At 44.8% G+C, this 19293-nt stretch overlaps 1 protein-coding gene across 15 annotated transcripts in view; it reads right to left on the reverse strand.

Annotated features, from left to right (window-relative positions):
- MICAL3 (microtubule associated monooxygenase, calponin and LIM domain containing 3) overlaps window positions 1-19076 on the reverse strand; it is a 231236-nt gene extending 212160 nt beyond the window's left edge. For 14 of the 15 annotated variants that reach the window (XM_090043486.1, XM_090043484.1, XM_090043487.1 and 11 more), the window contains exon 1: window positions 18794-18903. The gene's annotated coding sequence lies outside the window, so the exon portion shown is untranslated. Of the gene's footprint in view, window positions 1-18793; window positions 18904-18956 lie in introns of those variants that run through there. The other variant, XM_090043473.1, reaches the window with a different exon arrangement.
- Between the last annotated feature and the right edge of the window lie 217 nt (window positions 19077-19293).

The raw sequence follows: 19293 nt of genomic DNA on the forward strand, positions 1-19293 counted from the left end.
GAACTCACTGCCACAGGACAATCCAAAAGTAAATAGCTCTGTGTGGATTCAGGGGGAAAAAAACAAAAAAAATCCCCAAACACTCCACAAAAAACAATAAGAGGCACTCATAAAAATACACTTGCAGTTAAATCAGCCAAGATGGGATATTTACAAAACCTAAAGTGGATCAAGACATTTATAACTGGGTAAGGAATCATTCATCCACTGAATGTCAACAGCAACTCTAAATGTATTTGTGTGTGGTGAAAAAGCCTCATGAGATCCTCTCAAGAACTGCAGCCTACTATTCCATTGATGACAACACTGCAAGCTCTGCACCTTATACATGTTTACCTTGTGTATGTTGATACCAGTGAATATACCAGTTGTGATAATCCTTCTGGTGTGGTCATGACTGATTCTTGTCTTGTGACTACCCAGTAATCTCCTAGTATCAGCAAAGCAAGGGTTCTGAAATGGGTCATTATTATAATTTTTCTTGTCATCTAGTGTTAACCCTGAGTAGACACCTTAATAAATATCCATACCAAAAGACATTGTGGTATAAGAGTGAGATGTTCTGCTGCCAATATCAAAACCATACCACCAGCCTCTGCCTTTACCAGGACAAGGAAAAGCAAGATACATTAACTGCACACAGATGCAGGTGCAAGAGACTGTAAATACTTTGTTAGCATATCCTTTCAAAAATGCATTAAAGTTGTAGTTGCATCAAGAATCTTATTTCAATTCATTTTTGATGCTCTTCAGGATTTGTACATGACAATTCACACAACAATTCAAGCAGACTGGTGGACTAAGTAATAGTCAGAATTTGCTTATGTAAATTTAATAAGCAGCAATTTAAAAAAGATGAAATTTATAGCAGGCATCAGGGAGAAAAAAAAAATCAATAAGCTCTGGATTGAGAAACTGGAGACTTTTAAGGAGGTAAAGAATGGGAAGTCTGCAAAAAGACAAAAGCTATGACTGTAAGAGAGACAATCCAAAGAAATGATAGATCAGAACTGGTTTTCTTCATAGCTGTAATTTGTCTTCCACAAGTCAGTCCTTTGGCAGGTGGGAGGAAACAAACTTCTGGTCTAAGCACCACCACCATAACTACCAGAGAAAGAAAATACAAAAAAACTGGGGACAATTCTACTCTTGGCCCTAAAATCAGATGTCAGGGTAAATTACAGGCAAGTTCATTACTTTACTACTGGCAATTGTGCTGCCAGTGTGAGCTTTCCTGGTCTTGTCTACACAACAAAGCCTCTGCAGCTACAGCTCTGTTGGCAGTGCTGAAGCATAAATAGAACTTAGGCCAGTAGCATAAGCCAAGGAAATAAAAGCACTGTTTGTTCACTGAGCTGCACCCACACCTGGGGTTTTGCCTGCTTAGTGATGTCAAGGAGTGGGGTGCAATTTTTTCATACTCCTATACATCAGAGCTTGCAAGAAAGATAGTTTATGTGAAGTCCATATTTTCAGCTAGCTGTAAATCTTTTTAAATGTTTGAGAGAAACTGCATCCAACAACAAGTCATTTCAGGACCAAGTGACCCCTTATTTAGATGCTTAGCTTATGTGAAAGGACAAATTTGTAAACCAGGCTGGTTCAACTATGAAAAAAGAATCTGAAAATTCACAACTGTGGTTCCACACATAGCGCCTCAGCGCCAGGAAAGTCTTCAGGACACTAATATGAAAGAGGTGTTGTTGCCCTTCAGAAGGCTCTAGGCAAGTGATTCTCAACCTTTTTAGGCTTGAGGCACCCCCAATAGATTCAGAGAACCCCAACAGACACAAAGCACTCCTCAGAAAGTGGCAGGTCTTAGTTTTGACTCTTTTCTTGAGTGCAGAAAAATAATAAAATAATTTTTCTGCTGCAAAGGACTCTGAAAGGCCATAACAAGTCAGCATGTTTTTAACACTATGGATTCCTATTTGAAACTAGCTTTATCTTGTGAATCATGTCTGCACACCTAACAGAGGTGTCTTTGCATGGCAACCTTGAAAGGATCTCAAGGCACCCCAGGGTGCCATACTCTCTGGTTGAGAAATCACTGCTTTAGGCACTACGGAGAGACTAAATACTCACCCTGAGCAGAAGGATTTTGACCCTGACCTAGAGGCTCTAGCTTTCTTCTCACCTCTAAACTGCTTTCTTCCCAACACTGCCACCCAGTCCACCAATTCCTTCCCCCAGTTCTTGCCTGCTTGAAGAGGATGGTTACTCCTTCACCAACTTGTTTGGGAAATGTTAGCAGCAGCTGGTACATGCATTCAAGACCTTTTTTGGATAGGAGCCTGAAAACCAAACTGCAACCCAGTGGATTGTCAGTTCCACTGCTGCTTATCCCGTTCCGAACAAAAGCAAAAATAAGAATTTTTTTCAGTTTAATTTTGCTGCTGAGGATAAAACCAACAGCAGCTGAAGTAGTTCTGGAATTACTCATCTGCAACACCCTATTGGTGCACATGCAAAAATTTATCACAGCCATAAGGAATTTGTTTAAGCTGAAAAATTCAGCAGAAATCAATACAATAGTGATTTTTTTTATTCCTAGCTTACATTATTAATACTATACAAAGTATTAATTTATATACAATAATAGGCATATAGCAAGGAGCAGAGCCATAATGCTGTAATTTCTCCACACCTCCATTTATACATGTACAGTGGTTCATAAGGACTTTTCATGATACACCGATTCAAAATATGTACATGCATAAGAGTAGGTTTGAATACCCCATCTACCAACATCTGCACTGGCTGACAAACAAACCACACAAACATGTAGCTAGCACAGAATTAGACACAGGCATTTGTGGTCTAGTGCAGTGGTTTCCAAATTTTTTTGATCACGCACCCCTATCAGTAAAAAATTTTAGCGCGCACCCCTATCAGTAAAAAATTTTAGCACGCACCCCCAATACATGTATATTTATTTATTTATAAACACATGACCGTCTGACATATGGATGGAGTGAGGGCGCCAGTGTCAATCCATATATTAAATATTAGTAAAGCTTAATTTCTTTCTTTTTTTTTTAAGATAAAAAATAAATATAAATAGAAGTTCAAATATTTTCTTCCCACGCCCCAATGCATCGTCTTGCGCACCCACTGGGGTGTGCAGACCCCACTGTGGAGACCACTGGTCTAGTGGAACAAAACAGGATAGGAATCGGAAAATCCAGTTTCCGTTTCCTACCTCACTAACATGTTATGTGATGCTCTCCCTCTTTTGTATGGAGTCAGATATCAACTTCCAAATCTGAGCCACATTATCACCCAGTGTGTGGATTCCATCTGTGCATTTGTAAAGATTGCAACTTTTGATTAAGCTGGACGCACCGTTCACACAGGGGGCTGTCCAAGTTTTCATCTTGTGATACTGAAGAAGTTGTGTTACCTCTTCGTTTCACTTATCTCATCTGAGAAATGGGGGCAGGGATCTTAGCCCTTTGGAAAGCACTTGGAAAGTCTGTAGATGAAAAGGCACTTCAGCGCATCATTTGCATAGAAGTTCTAATGGCAAGTTAGTCATAAATCAATGAAGGGAACAGTTCCAGCTGGCAGAAAGGAAATACCACCTGTATCAGAAGAACAATGTACAGGGTGGAGAGAAATCCTGATGACTAGAGAGCAAAGTACAGGGAGAGGATGTGAAAGCAACAATGAACATCACCCCCCTCCCTACTCCACCTGGGCTCTTGCATAAGCAGAAAAATAAGCCCAAATCTTTTTCCTTACATAGGTACACAATAAAACAGACTACAACCAGCTGTTTGCCCAATAGACTCGACACAACCTGAAGTCTTCAGACAGTTCACTGACATGCTAAATCTTATAAGCAAGAGGAGGTTGCAGGAACTACCTTGAGCCTCAGAAGTTCTCTCTGTCCATACCTTTAGACAACTATCAAAATAAGAGGGGCTGGGGAGGGCTTTACCAGTTAAGAACATGCATTGGTTGATCAGTTGTAACCGTGTCATGCGTCTACAATCTCTCACAATAAGTGGAAGCAAAACTGGGAGAGGTTATCCCTGAATGAAATTACTGCTAAATGACTGTGGATTCACTCCCATTTGCTGCAGAAAAGAGCAGACAGATTAAAGTTACAACGGATTGTGTAGGTTTACAGCAACTCTGCACTCCCTCTTAAAGTCAATTATAATGATCTCATCTCTCCATACAGGGGTTACATAGGAGAGTCTGAAGAGGAGAGAAGAAAGGAATGCCCTTACTTTTCAGGTAACCTGGTAAAAGTAAAATTGTATCCAGAGCTGTACTGACAGCATTTCTTGATGTGGTATTTTAACTACAACTTTATTGCTCCTGTTTAAGTATTTTAGTTATTCAAAAGAGAAAAGGCTTACTTGCAAAGCAAACAGCACTGGGGGGGGGGGGAGTAACCGCTGAGGCCAGTACAGCAGCAGGTTAGTCCAGCCCCAAACTGTGCTGTTTGTAATAACACCACCATATCAGCCCAAGGATGCTGACTTCTTCCAATGGAAAAGCACAAAGTCAAGCAGGAAAGGAATTTTGTTTGCTTGTTTCTAGGAGAGACTTTACAAACAATGGAAAGTATAAAAAAATTGTAAGAGATAAAAGTAAAAAACACCAATGCCCCAAAGCTAAAGAACAGCAAGACGGCATTCCAACAGTGAGCAAGGACTTGTGCAGGAAGGATGAATCTACTCAGCAGTGCAGACCTATAACCATTTTTTTTTTAAACTGGACTGCCTCTTAGTTGCCAGGCAACCATTGCTGCAGACACATAGCAGATCTATAGTTTCATTTGTCTGGGGAAAGCAGGGGGATTTCAATAATAAAAAAAAATTTAAAAAAATAGTCTATTCATTTCCATAGAAATCCAAGCAAAAATCTTGTCAATGTATCTGTCATTTCAGGAACCCAGGGGACTGGAGCCTTTAACAAAGATGTACAAAAAAAGAAGGTGACAAGAATTACTTAAGATATTGTTCAAAGAGCAAAAGGGCTCCCTAAGAGGTGTGAAGCATGTTATACCCAGACGCCTGCAGCAGTACTCATCCAAGTACCAATTAAATATGGATGATGTAGCAGAAAGGGACACTCAAGGTCATGAGGACCCAAATCCGCCCTACTTTTTCCTTTCCAACCAATCTCTCTGCACCCCCAAAATCTGTTTTCCTGTATTCTCTCTCTTTGGGTATTCAGCCAAGTTCCAGCTCTAACATCAAAGCCAGTTTGCTGTGATATGCAGACTCCATATTAAACCCAGGCTTCATTGCATATTCACCCACATTCTCAGCAACAGCATAGCTATTTGCTGGATTTCCCTCCATCCTCAAAACAATATATATGTAACTGCATCATATGTTCACTCACCCCAGGGGGCTGACAGCCTGCCAGCAGCAAAATGGGCGACAGCTCTAATACTCTGTGTGCCTGAAAAGTGTTTTCCCCCTTGTGCTCTGCATTCCTTGTGCTCTCTGCAGTGCTCAGAGCAGGCACAGGCTCACAGAAGCAGATCCTGCAAGCTGAACACAACACACTCTGGGGTGGGGAACCCTTATGGAGAGCTTCTGAGCCAGCGACAAGTTGCCACGGGGAGGTGACATCGGTGGATGGGGGAGGGAGAGGGGCAGAATAATATAAACAGGAAACCAAGTAAAGCAAAAACAGAGATAAACCCCTTCCCCTCCTCCAGAAAGGGGAGAATAAATGGAGCAAATAATGAGCCAAAGATTGAGGATAAAAGGAAATTACTCACGGACCTAAGTAAGGACTGCTGCTCTCAGCCCACTTTACTCAGCTTTAACCCCTAAAAAGAAACCCCCAGCCTGGTATTGGGACAGGCTCACCTCAAACCCCATCACCCCCAACAAGGTCACCCTTAAAAATCAAGCCACAGTGATTTACAGACCAATTCTGGAGATTAAGAAAATGCTTCAGTTTTAATGCTTGAACAGTAATGGACAGCCTCACCCACCAGTGCCCACCTCCAAAAGGGCCACCTAAGTGCCTCACCCCTAGAATAAAAAAATAAACAAACTTCCTCTGAACCCTGCAGCAGGGCTGAGGGTGGGTCCTCTCCCCTGACACTTGTAACAGTTTCCCTAGAAGATGCAGTTCTGCAGGGTCTGAATGCTATCACTTCATAAAAAGCAAATGCCTGCCAAATACTCCTCTTCATGGAGGAGACTGCCACACACAAGGAGTTCTCCTCACAGACACGACCTTGTTCTCACAACCTAAAACATTTTGCTGGAGTAAGGGAAAAACCAAGGACACAGAACATGCTTGTTATGGAGAAGTGGGGTAGGAAAGACCAGCATACCAAATAACAATATCAGGCACATGTATGGCCAAAGAATCTCAGAACCTATTATACAGAATACATCCATTGTACATTTGGGGAAACAGAACCAGGGAGAGGAAGCAATACAAGATATTAAGTTGGTAGCAATTTCAGGAATAGGAGCCAGGATCTAATGACAGCCAGACCCCAGGCCAAGACACCCTGACCCCTCAGGACTAGCCTCCCCTCACCAGTAACAAGACAGTGCAGTACATTATATAATGACCCACCTCAACTTTTTAACATTTTGCTGCAGAATCTAAAGCTTAACTCACAAAAGAAAAAAAAGTCTAATCCAGGCATTTGTAAATAAACCTTCCAACTTTGAACCAAATGTAAATGGCACCTACCTTATTCAGCAGGCAACCTGAGAACCACTCCCATTCATTGATTAGGTTGCCAGACAGGCCCTTAGTTTTAAGTCACACTAGGGTCTGAAAGTTGCACTGGCTGTTATAAGGCGCCTAAGATTAACATAATGAAGGATTTGAAGAAAATAATCCTTTTAAATTTACTATGTTCTTTGATAATATTTCACCATTTTCCCTCCAAGATTAACTTCTGCTCAACAGTTAGAAGTCAGCCTCAGTGAGGAGTGCAGTCTATCAACTGCTGATGGACTGACTATTCCGCGGTACAAGTTCTGACCTAGGTACCAGGATGACCTTAATAGGATCCTGTGCTCTATACCTTGGGTTTTTCTCCCTGCTTCTACTTCCTTGTGTCACTGATCTGTAACTGCTTGTTCCATGTGCATTTCTCAAACCTTGACTCAGAAATCCAGTACAGTTACTCTATTTCAGTGGCTGTCAACCAGGGGCACGTGTACCCCTAGGGGAACTTAAAAAGGTCATAGGGGATACACAGAACACACTAGGAAAAACTGTTTTAGAGGTGCACCGATACATTGGTCCCATACCAGATTGGTACCAATTCAGTCCATTTTTCTTATATGGGCAATTGCCTTTTTTTGGCTGATGCGGTCGATAAATGTCTCATGCATACGCACAGCACGCAGGCAGCCAGGAGTGCAGCCCAGCAGCATGGAGAGCAGCTGGATCCAGCTGGTAAGTCTGTTGTGAGGAAAGTGGGGGAAGCTGATCGAGGCCCCAGTAGTGAGGGAGTGGGGCTGGGGCTGCACAGCCAGGATAGGGCGCAGGATGGAACCGCAGCTTGTCCAGAGGCATATCGGGAGGGGGGTGGCTCCTGCTGCTGCGCACACCCCCAGGAAAGCAAGGGGGTACTACTGTCACCTACCCGAATCACAGCCTGGTGGCACCCCTTGGGCCTGGCAAGGTGGGCTGCTAGCAGGCCAGGTGCTGCCCTAGCTTGAAGGTGCCTGATCCAACTCTTCTCCAAGGCCAGCACCTGATGTACCATTCCCACCACACACAGCCGCCCTCCTGCCACATCCCCCAGCCCTTTCCTCGGGGGCCACAGGGGGCTGCTGAAAGCAAAAGCAGTGAGGGGCCCGATCCTTTTTTCCAGCAGAGCCTCCCTGTCTATCCCACAGCTGGGGGGGGTCGAGCTGATAGACTAATGGCTGCAACATTCCAATTTGCAACGTTGCAAACTAAGCTATATTGGGAATGTGGTCTACTTTATGACGATACAAACCAATTTAAAACCCCCAAAACTCACATAACGTGTAATGCCATTAAGCCACCTAAATTTTCATCACATGTACAAGCGCCCTGGGGCAGCAAACTAATGGAGACTTGGGGAGAAAAATCTACACCTCTTTTGTAATGCTTGCTGCATCGCAACCTGTTTCCCGTAGGACATTGGTCTTCACCTATCCCCACAGGAATGGCAACCAGAGACAACATAGTTCATGACAAGTCATGGTGGGGAGCTCCTGGACACTGCAGGAGTTGGAGGAGGGGGTCAGGGGGAAGAGTTGGAGAGGGAAAAAAAAAAAAAAGTAACTTGGTTGGAAAGTTTCAAAGCCCAAGTCTTGATAGAGCGAGCAAGCAAGCAAGCGTTAATGAAGTGTTTCTTCTCCTCTTAATACAAAAATATTTTAAAAAGTGCAGTCACAGAGTTGCTTATGGGAGCTGTAGTTCCCTGGTCCCACTGTGACACATTATGCTTTTCCTTCCGTGAGGAAAGGGGGAAGTCTCCCTCCTGGAAGAGATCACTATTCTGAGACAGAATCATTATTCTGGGGCACAGGAGAAAAGAATGGAGGTATGTGAGGTACTGCCATGAAACCTCTGACTTGAAATCTTTATTTCTGGACTTATAAAAAAAAGTTTGGACAAAAATAATTCAAGGTTTGTATTTTGTACTTTTTGTGTTCCATAAAAGGCTTTCCTAGAGGAAAAACACACAAGATTTTGTCAAATAATTTTAGAGCATCTAAAACCTCTGGTTCTCTAGAAAGGCAGCAGCAGAGGAAAGTTTGCAGCCAACCCTAGTAAAAAGCAAATTTCTCTTCTGCTTCTCCTAGAGCTTTGGTGACCATTATCCCCAAAAGAAGCATACAGAGGGCTACATCTCCAGCTGATATTAAAATAAACACCCCAGAGAACAGCTAACACTAAAGCTACTAGTGATCCTACATCATCCTCCACAAAAAGAAGAAACTCCTCACATGATACCGTCTGAGCAGGTTGTCATTTTAAAAGCACAGCGGTAGCAACAGCATTTCAAACTCAACACTAAATTGATTCCTCTCTGACAGAATAATGCCAAAATTGGCAACTGTTAATCCAAATTAAATCACTCCAGAAAATATACCCGTGAAGTAAGAAGCCTGGTATATTTAGCAGGAAAATTGTCATTCTGGGACAGAAGAACTTCCATACAACTCACCAACCTTAGTGCCTTCCTCCCCATCTACCATGAACCATATTTTCTCCTGCTGTACTCACTGCCGCCACAGAATACCTCAAAGGATGGGTCTCACCTCATTATGACTTATTTTTCAGTGAACAATCTTTTCTTTGAAGCCAGGATTTTCCAACCTCTGCCTCCACTGCCTAGTTTTAAACATGGACTGCTGGCACTTATTTGATCTGTTAAACTGGGATAATATGTGCTTCCTTTCACCTTTCCCTCTCTCATCAGTTTATATTGTAAGTTTCTCAGAGCACTTTATTTCTCACACGCACCCACCCACCCACCCACACACCCCCACAGAGTACAGCACAGAGCACAGTGTTTCCCACCCGTGGGGGTATGCTCAACATTCTAGGGACATACAAAAGGAAGGAATGGGAAAGCAGAAAGAGGAAGGGAAATAAAAAGGAAAAAGTGAAACTTACCCCCCCCCTTGCTGAGAAAGTTACAATGTGGCAATTGAGATGTGTTATTTTCTGTTATCCACATGGCAGAATCATAGGGCACACAGCAGTAGATTTTAAAAAGAGATACGCAACCCCAAAAATGTTTGAGCGCCAATGACCTAGCATAATGGAGCACTTATCCTGGATGGGTTTTCTAAGCTCTAGGGCAAAGATTCTCAACCAGGATGCCACGGCATCCGAGGGTGCCTTGAGACTCTTTTGTGCTGTGGGGTGCCACACAATGTTAGTATTGTTAGGTGTACAAACATGATTCAAATAGGAACTCATAGGGTGTGTCTAGACAAGCACACCCATGTGGTTTGCAGTGCTGCAAACCACACATGCTGCACACGCAGGCATTTGCCATGCTACTAATTAGTGCCAGAAAAAAGCTGTGTGGCTCATGTGGCTGCAGCATGCACCATCCAAAACCAGAGCCTGGCTGGTCAGAGTTATATTCCAGCTGCTGCCAAGGCTCTGCACACCTGGATTGCTGCTACTAGAGCCCCAGGAGGCCTCCAGGACCGCAGGTAAGGCCGATGGGGCCAGCCCAGGTGCTGGCCCCAGCCTCCCCTCTTCTGCTCTACCTGGGGAAACATGCTGCACGCCACAGTGCACATAAAGAGGTGTTCCCCAGGGACAACTAACAGTGGCCCATATTTGTGCTGCTGCTAGTTGTCCCCAGAGAATACACGTTTCTGCTTGTGGGGGGCACACTCAGTGTTTAAAACATTCTGACCTGTTGTGGTATTTCCAAGTTCCTTGGAACAAAAGGACTGCTTTATTAGTTTTCTGTAGTCAAACCACATGAAAACTAAAGTCAGCATTTTTGAGAGGTGCTTCACACCTAAAAATGTTGAGAACCACTGCACAGGTGTAATGCAACAGCTATACTGTATCCAATGCAGAAGCCATGAGAATAGCATCAAAAATAATGACAGCCAAGTTGCAGGAAACAATCCATCTCCCTAAGGAGCTTTTGAAGAGCCATACAGAAAGACCTTAGTAACAGAAAGCCATGAACACCAAGGCTGAAGCTTACTTCCCTGCTCTACCAGAACCAGAGGTCTTGGTAGATTCCCATCATTCACCAGCCACAATGATGGCAGCATGCAACCTCCTTGAGTGCTCCATTCATACCCAAGGTAAGGAAAACTGCTGAAAGTCACCCTCTTACAGAAACTAAATGCTACCTAGCAAGAAGCTGCCTTCCCTGCGCCCCAGTCACACCAGCAACCCTGCTCTGCTTGATAATTCACTATGTTTCATATGCACTCTGTGTCACAAGACTCATTTTATGGGCAATAAAATATCTAGTATTTGAAATTCTGCCAAGAGGCAAACTGACCCTCCCCCTGCTCATCTGGTGCAAGGCGCAAGTGTTCCACACTTCTGGGAAAGCCATTTGCCATTCTCTAGCTCCCCTAGTAGGATCAAATATGGCACTGTTCTGTGAAGACAGCAAGACAAGCAACAGTTTTATTTAAAGGAGTCTGCAGTCCCATACACCTCCTGACTACTGTCTTGTCCCTCAAGAGAGGCTTGTTTATTTTGTAACAACTGGTGAAATCTTTTTCCAAATTATTGTACAGAGCTCCCAGACAAACACCTAGCTCCATTGCTCATCAAATATCAGTCACAGAATCAAAGAAAACTAGGGCTGGAAGGGATCTCAGGAGGTCATCTAACCCAACTCCCTGCTCAAAGCAGGACAATCCCCAACTAGATCATCCCAGTCAAGGCTTTGTTTAGCTGGGACCTAAAAGCCTCCAAGGATGGAGAGTCCACAACCTCTCTGGGTAACCCACTCCAGTGTTTTACTACCCTGTTAGTGAGAAAGTTCTTCCTAATATTCAACCTAAACTTCCCTTGCTACAACTTAACATAATTGCTCCTTGTTCTATTATCTGCCACCCATCCAGATCCCCCACAACAAATGAGAGATGTTCTTACCTCTATACCTCCCCACTGCAGGCACAAGGCCAGAGGCTGCAACAGCCAGGACAGACCACCCAGAAAAGGAGAAAAAGGTTTATCTACATCCAAAGTGCATGTTGAATCCAGCTTTTAAATTGATTAAAATTTAAACTGGTCCATTTTCAGTGCTTTATGGGGCTTTTTTGTAGTTCATTAAATAAAAACAGGCACTTGTTGAAAGTTCTCTTTCATGTAGGCTCTCACAGAAGCATGACAGCTTTCATCCCACTCATCTTCAGAGGACACACCCTTCAGTGCTGGTTCTGGGCTCAGGATGGCTGCTCAAGATCTGGGTAAACTAACAAACGCAGTTTAGATCACGTTATTCAAGCCTCTAGACATATACCTCCAGTTCACTGTGGAGCAATTTCCTGCCACCATCCTCAATCCTGTGACTGCCAGCTTAGATCCCAGAAGGCCCTCCAGCATGGTTTGCCTCAGACATGACCTCTTTGGCAACAAATAGCCGGCACTCCCAACAGATCCATAGCTATCCTACTCAAAAGCAAGTTCTGTAGAGTACTTGGCATTAATAAAAATGAAATCACTTCCAGCCTCACAAGGGCACACACTACAATAACTTCCAGCCTCAGGGCTGATGAGGAGATAAGTAGTTTGAAGGCCAACACCCAGAGGATGCATTTAGCATGCACCTTGTGTCCCCTTATGACATAAAACTTTAGGTCCTGGGGCACAGCATGTACTGTGTAAACAGCTTTGGCGTGCACAAGATGCACTGTGTGTCAGGGATGTGCAAGTGCTGAAGGGCAAACTTGAACATGTGCCCAACTGTAAGTACAAAATTAGCAACTGCTGTGCAAAAGCAGAACTGTACATCTAGGCCTTGCCTACGTTAACCAGTTTTGCAAATTCTGACTGCTGCATTGTTTCTGATAGTTTCTGTGGGGCTAAAAATAGTAGAACTACACACAACTCAAGTGACCATCAACATTTCTACTCATTGCTCTTCGAAGCTGAGCAGTTCAATATAGCAGTACAAATGTTGTTGCCCTGTCTACTTCAGCAAAAGATTCCCTGTACAATGTCAGAGTATCAACAGTCCCTACAGCTTAGCAATGAACTTTATGTACTCTGTGATTAGCTACTTCAAAAGCTATGGAAAGGGATAGAGGTTAGTTAATGTCTGACAGGGTTTCCTCAATTAAACTGATCTGAAGTATTCAAGTCTCTTCAAAACCCAGCAGAATCAGAGAAACTACTGTAGAAACAACACGGCCAGACAATAAAGGGCAATACAGCACTAGCTACAAGAAAGAAAAAAAAAATGCAATAAATGGGCTGTTTCCCAGCTTGAATTAGGTTTGTAATACACATATAACAACACTGACAAAACCAAGCAGCCCGCACTGAAACAAGTGTCAGGGACTCTTGCACCATTGACAGGAGTTAACGGTCTTGGAGCACTTGGTAACCCTAGCTAGGAACCAGAACTCCACTGTGCTATATTCTGTACAAACATAGAACAAAAATGGTCCTGCCTGTCACGGGATGGGGTCCCCAGGGATGGCCGCGATGCCCTTAGGGCTCCATGACCACGCCAATCTTGCCGAACAGGCACCCATTTTCTCACCTACCACATCTTACTGGTAATTATAATAAATAGGGAGGTTGCCCTCAAGTTTGTTTGAACACAGTCCGAATGGACCCCGCTAAGCCCTGTGGGTTCCTGGACCCCTTTTTGGGTCCTGCTCAAAATGGATGCCTCACAGAACACCCTCACACTTATGGGCTAGATGCATGGCTCCAAAACTGCCCCCTTACCACACCCCAAGCCTCACAGATGGATGGCATTCACACATTGTCTCTCTGAGGCCCTAGCCCAGCTCAGCCTCCAGTCATTACTGGGCTCTCTGCAGCCCCTTTGTCTCTCCGCCCCTCCGGCACTGGGCTCTCCACACTGTAGTGGGCCCCCAATGAGGCCTCCTCCTTCCCCTGTAGCCTTAGCCCAGTCCACCAGTTTATAAACAACCACCAAAATATGAGCCCCGGGGCTATAACATAATACAAGCAGTTCAGGGTACACTCTGTTCCTTTAAAAGAGCCAAACTCCCCCATACAGTACCCAAGTGCCTTGTAGGCCAGGGTGTCTGGTGAGTTCCTGGAGCCCCATTAGCCCTATATGCAGCATATCAAGCAGCCACAGCATCTCTGGACAATTCTTCTCTGGAGGCTCCTTCCCCTGACTGCTGCCAGAGAACTAACTCCTGCTGGTCTCAGCCCTGGGGTTTATATATGCCCAGGGCCCTGCCTTCTTCTGGTCAGCTGACTGGGTGCAGGTGCAGGCTAATTCCCTTGTTAGCCTGCTGCCATAGTAACCTGTGGGGTTTCTGTCTGGCTTTTAGGGCCCTCTCTCTAGGCAGTTTCTGCTCTTAAAGGAGCAGTCACCTTAATGCCCTGCAACATTGCCCAACAGATACCAACCATAGGTAAGACAACAGGCGAGTCCAATGAGGCACAGGAAGGCAGGGGAGGGGACACACAACACTCTGACAGGCAGGGAGGGGAACAGAAAGTATAGGAGCATATTAGGTAGGGAACATAGGGCAGGAAGCAAATAAAGCAGCCCATCGGTCAGGGGAAGGGGGTGGAGTGGCACTTGGAGGGTAGTGGGCCAATTTGCATCAGGCCTGCCATAGTGGTTAGCCCCCACTGACCAAGAAAAATTATTTCTTTAGAGGGGTTTTGAATGGTTATGAGCAGCACAGGACATTTTCTCCTTTACAGATCAAAGACAAAGCGCTGACAACTCTGGGGAAAGGGGTGGGAAGGTTGTTTTGTTTTATAAACAGAGAAAGATTTAGACAAAGCCTTTATGCAAGGCTTTAGAGAGGAAGCAGTTAAAATGGGACACCTATGGTACAAACCTCGCAAAGGCAATTTCTATTCTTCTCCCCAAGTTCCCCCCTTTCTGGATAGCATGTGGTATAAATCTAAATAATAATAAAAAAAATCAGTTTCTAGCTTTTTCTATAGCAAAGATACCATTTAAAAGGTTAACAATATTGGTGTTCAAATGGTTAAACAACTACTGCATCAGGAAAACAAAGGCTTTAATTTTGTGCGTCTTTCTGACCTTGCCCAATTACTTTAAATTGATGTTATTTCAAGATGGGGGGAGGGGGGGGAAGGGTAAGATTTTCCTCTTGGTTTCTTTCTGCTACCAAATCTAAAACTTCAGATGATTGAATACATCTTTTAAGTCCAGGCACCAGTCTACAGCAAGACTACTTTGCTTCTTCCCTGCATCTCATCCCACTCCTGGGAATTTAACATTTTTCTCATCAAATATCCCCAACTGCTAAAAGCATCACCATGCTTTTTGGTCAAGCTAGAGACATGCTGTGGATGCAAGCACAAGGATGAAAGCAGCCACGATATGGTAGTGCTGTGGACAGCAGCAAAAGCAAGTCTTCCCACAACCTGAGCTGCAGGAACACAGGCCAGAATTCAGTGCTTAGTTTAAGCTCAACTGGAATAAAGAGGTTTTCATACATATTATCCTTTTCCTTTTACTGATATAGTCTTGCAAAGCATCCCCAGTACAATTACCATGGAAGATTAGCACTTCTTTGGAAACACTGAAAAAAGGCCAATGGTTGGGGTAACTTCTTACTCTGCTTCCATTGTCCAGATTCCTTTCCACTGAATGATGCTAGTGCTGGTCTCTGCCACTAATTGCAGCTTTTCCTACTAGCAGCATAATGACTGTGATCCCTCCCCCATCACCCCCTTTTATTTTTAAATCCTTCTGCTGGTCAGAACTTTATGGTTAACACCTGAAACTGAAGAATACCTCCTTAGTTTCAGTAAGCTGCTTAGAAAATCTTGGTGCAACAGCCTCTGTACTGGTACTGTGTGCAGACTGAGGAAGGCACTTTGCACAGATTTACATACAGCTCATGTTTGGGCTGTTACTTGCTAAACATATTTTCCTTTCAAGCAAATGCTAAAAAAGTTCTTTCCCCATCAACCTAAGAAAATCTTGTAAGTTATGCCTACACAAGCAGTATTTTACTTGTGTTGGGATACTGGTTCAGCAAAGCACTCTCACCTGGACAGTGATGCTATATACCCACAAAGTAGACATACCGTACAACCTACAGAAACAATATAGGTAAAAACATAATTCAGCCAACATAACTGCATTTGCACTGGGGTCCTCACCAGTACAAATCATACTCCTGATAGAGGGCCATGTTAGCAAAATCTATAGCACAAACGTAACCTTGGAGTGGGCAAGTGGATTTTTCCAACCCCAACTGCTAAGCCACATTTCTCCTGGCAAAAAATGAAGTTGTAAGAGCTACAACAACGTAACCTGTAGAAATTACATACCAAGAGTGGGTTTTGCCTATTGAATTCCATCCCCCACCATACTGCTGCCATATTATAAGGATTAGATGACACATAATCAAACTGCTGAAGCCCTCCCCTCCCTTCTTTCTCTCTAAGAGCATTTGCTACTGATACTGCCAGTGGAGGTGAACGAACGGTCAGTTACACCCATCTCACAGACCAGCGTTTCTTGACCTGTGGGTTGCAGGAATATATAGGTTTCCCTTGCTTCATGCTGTACATGTGTTGCTGGAAAACAGTGCATAACTCAAATTTGCATAAAGGGAACCCATTTTACAATGTAATAAATAGGGATACCTTCCAAGACTGACTGTATTGACCCCCAGACCCATTTCTATCACTTTTACAAGATAATTTTGGTACTCACCAACAGCAGACACTACACACAAGCACAGGGTGGTAGTGAATGTTACCATAATGGGGATGGCAACTCCAGAAACACACGTCACAGACGAGCAAGGAGCACAGATTCAACACAGGAGACTATATTTTGGTGCACAGCACTCCCACAGTGCACTGCACAAAGCAGCTGACTGCAGGCTTCGACCACACCGATCACAGAAGTGTAAATTTGCCTCGCATATAACAAATTTTTGGTATAAAAAGGGTCATTGTGTAAGAGTGAATTTGCATACACACAACCCACATAAAGCGAGGGAAACCTGTATAAAAGGGTTGCAAGCAAACTTAAAAAATGGATCAACCAACATTAATAATGGATTCTCCTTTAAAAGGAGAAAAGCCTGGAAAACGGTGACTTTCCTTGCAGGTTGCCAGAGTTCCAACTTGCAAGGGGCTGCTTGGGGCCCCCTCCCTCACATACTCACCTCCTGCCCCACACACGGGGGGGGGGGGGCTGGGGCTGGCCACTGATGTTTACAAATAGGCCCTGGTACAAAAAAGGTTGAGAACCACTGCCATAGACCATGTCCTACAACATTAATGAAATGTTATGAGAGGCACCCTTATCTGGATGACTGGACACACACTTTGCTGGAGTCATTTGACCCTAGCAGTCATTCCTGCTTAAGTGCAGGTGGGCTGGATCTGATGATCTCATGAGGTCCCTTCCAGCCCCCAAGATCTATGAATCTGCTCAAACAACAACAACAAAAAAGCATCTAGCCTAAACATTAATGTAGCTCTAGTTACAGCCACAGAAAGAGCCTTAACTGCTGCATCAGAGCCCCTGCAGATACACATGAGAAAGCTGAGGGAAGACCATAACTATCACAAAGTACTGGGAAATTACTTTAAAAAATGCAAAGTCAGACACACACCACAAATCAGTCTCTGATCAGATCTGTCAAAACAGAAAAATCTCTGAACAGAAAAATCTAACATCTGCTCTGCACTACCAAGCGATTTACAACAATTTAAACCTTCTCACAAAATGAGTAACAATGCTTTAGTCTCTAAAGAGGAACCACATAACAACTAAGGTTTCTCAAGTGACACTTCCATAAGACTCTTGAGAGTCCGGGTAGAAAAACAGTTACAGACTTGCACATTAACAGAAAGCAAGAGGCAGGGAAGGTTAAGGTAAAATGTCAACTTGACCTTGCCCAGCTGTGCCTAGGTTTGCTCCCACGTTATAGTCACATACTATTTAACCCTTTTTCTTTAGCAGGGCTTTGCAGTTCTATAAATCTATATTCTGTATACATATTCTAAGAAAGCAAGAAACAGGTCTTAATTAGATTTGTATTCAATGTTCTTGAAGAGAAATACTTTAGAAAGTAAAACTTTAGTAAAACTAAACATAAGTTATGTGTTTAGTTTATGACTAGGGTGTAAAACATTTGCTTTGAGCTGTAAGCTGTAGACATGCAGTGGATTTCTTGGCCGGGTCAGAGGAACACTGTCAACTCCAATTTGACTCCAAGTTTGGATTTTGTGCAAACAAGTTTTTGTAAAACACTAGACCAAAATAAATATTCCCATGATTTTGAAGAATTAATTCCCACTAAAAAGTGTGTTATTTTTAACCAACTGAACATGCCCCTGCTGTACAAGCAACCCAAATAGATCAGTGCCAAAAACACAATGGTGAAGAGTATGAGTTAAACTGACTTCTTGGATTTGCATTTTTTTCCCTCACTGTGTGCAAGCGAACATCAGAGCTAGAAAAAAAGCTACGTTCACTTATTTACTTCAATTTTTAAAACATAGCATGTGAAAAGATGGTATCAAATAACCGTCTGTCAACCAGGGGTCCTTTACAGCTCCACTTCAAATCACTAAACTGAAAGCTTAACATTTGTCCACAACTTTCACTGAGAGCTTCTGAACTTCCCCACATCCAGGCTCTGCAACAGCACAGAGCTCCCTTGACGCCCCCTGCCCCCTTCTTTACAGCAAGAAAAAAATACCACAGGAGCCTCAACTGGAGAGCAAAACCTGGGACGAGCAGGGGGGGTGCAGCCAAGCCAGCCGCTCTTCTCACCACTCGCTTTATGATTTGTTTACTGTGGTGTGGTCAAAGTCAATGATAGTCGGGGTGGTGGTGGGGTGTTGCACCTTACAGACTAGCTGAAGTACGTCTGTATGTGCGCACCCACCTACGGAGAGGCTGGGAGATGGATGAAGTGAGCTTCAGCTTCCAAAAGCTTGTCATGCATCACACACGCACTCACACACCCACCCACCCTCCGGCTGGCTCACCGCAAGGTACCGATGCCCCCTTTCCCCCCGGCCGAGAGGCTGCCCGGGCTCCCCTCGCCTGCAGGCGGCCGGCCGGGAAGGGACCCCGCGGGCCGCCCCGTCCCAGTAGCCTCCCTCCAGCCATTGCCCGCGGGCCCGCCCTCCTCACCTGCAGCTGCCGGCGCCGCTCCCCACCCGCGGCCGCCGCGCTCCCCGGCAAGCAGGCGGGAGAGCTCGCTGCGTGCCCGCCCGGGAACACGGGGAGGAGCCGCCGCCGCCGCGCGCCCGGGAGCACCCGCCCCCCGCAAGCTCCCTCCCGGGCAGCTCCTTACCGCCTTAAAGCGCCACGCACCGCCCGCGGCCCCGGGCCTGGAAGCCGCTCCCCCGCCGACCGTGCCCTGGGGGTCCGACTCGAACGGTACCTACCTCCTCCACCCCCCCCAAGCAAGGAGTCGTGGTACGCTCCGAACGCGGTTACAAAAAGGGCCGGCCGCCATTGGCCGCGCCCGGCCGAGGGGCGGAGGGAGGGGAAAGAGCCGGCCAATAGGAGGCATGGAAGGGAGATCCGAAAAAGAGCGCAGTGAGGCGCCGCAGGGCGGCGTTAAAGGGTCCGTGCCAGTCCCTCAGGTGACAGCGGGGAGCGGAGCCAGAGCTGGGCGTGAGAGCGGC

This window comes from Crocodylus siamensis, chromosome 4, assembly GCF_052110815.1.
Source record: "Crocodylus siamensis isolate JL-2025a chromosome 4, ASM5211081v1, whole genome shotgun sequence".
NCBI classification, from domain to species: Eukaryota; Metazoa; Chordata; order Crocodylia; family Crocodylidae; genus Crocodylus; species Crocodylus siamensis.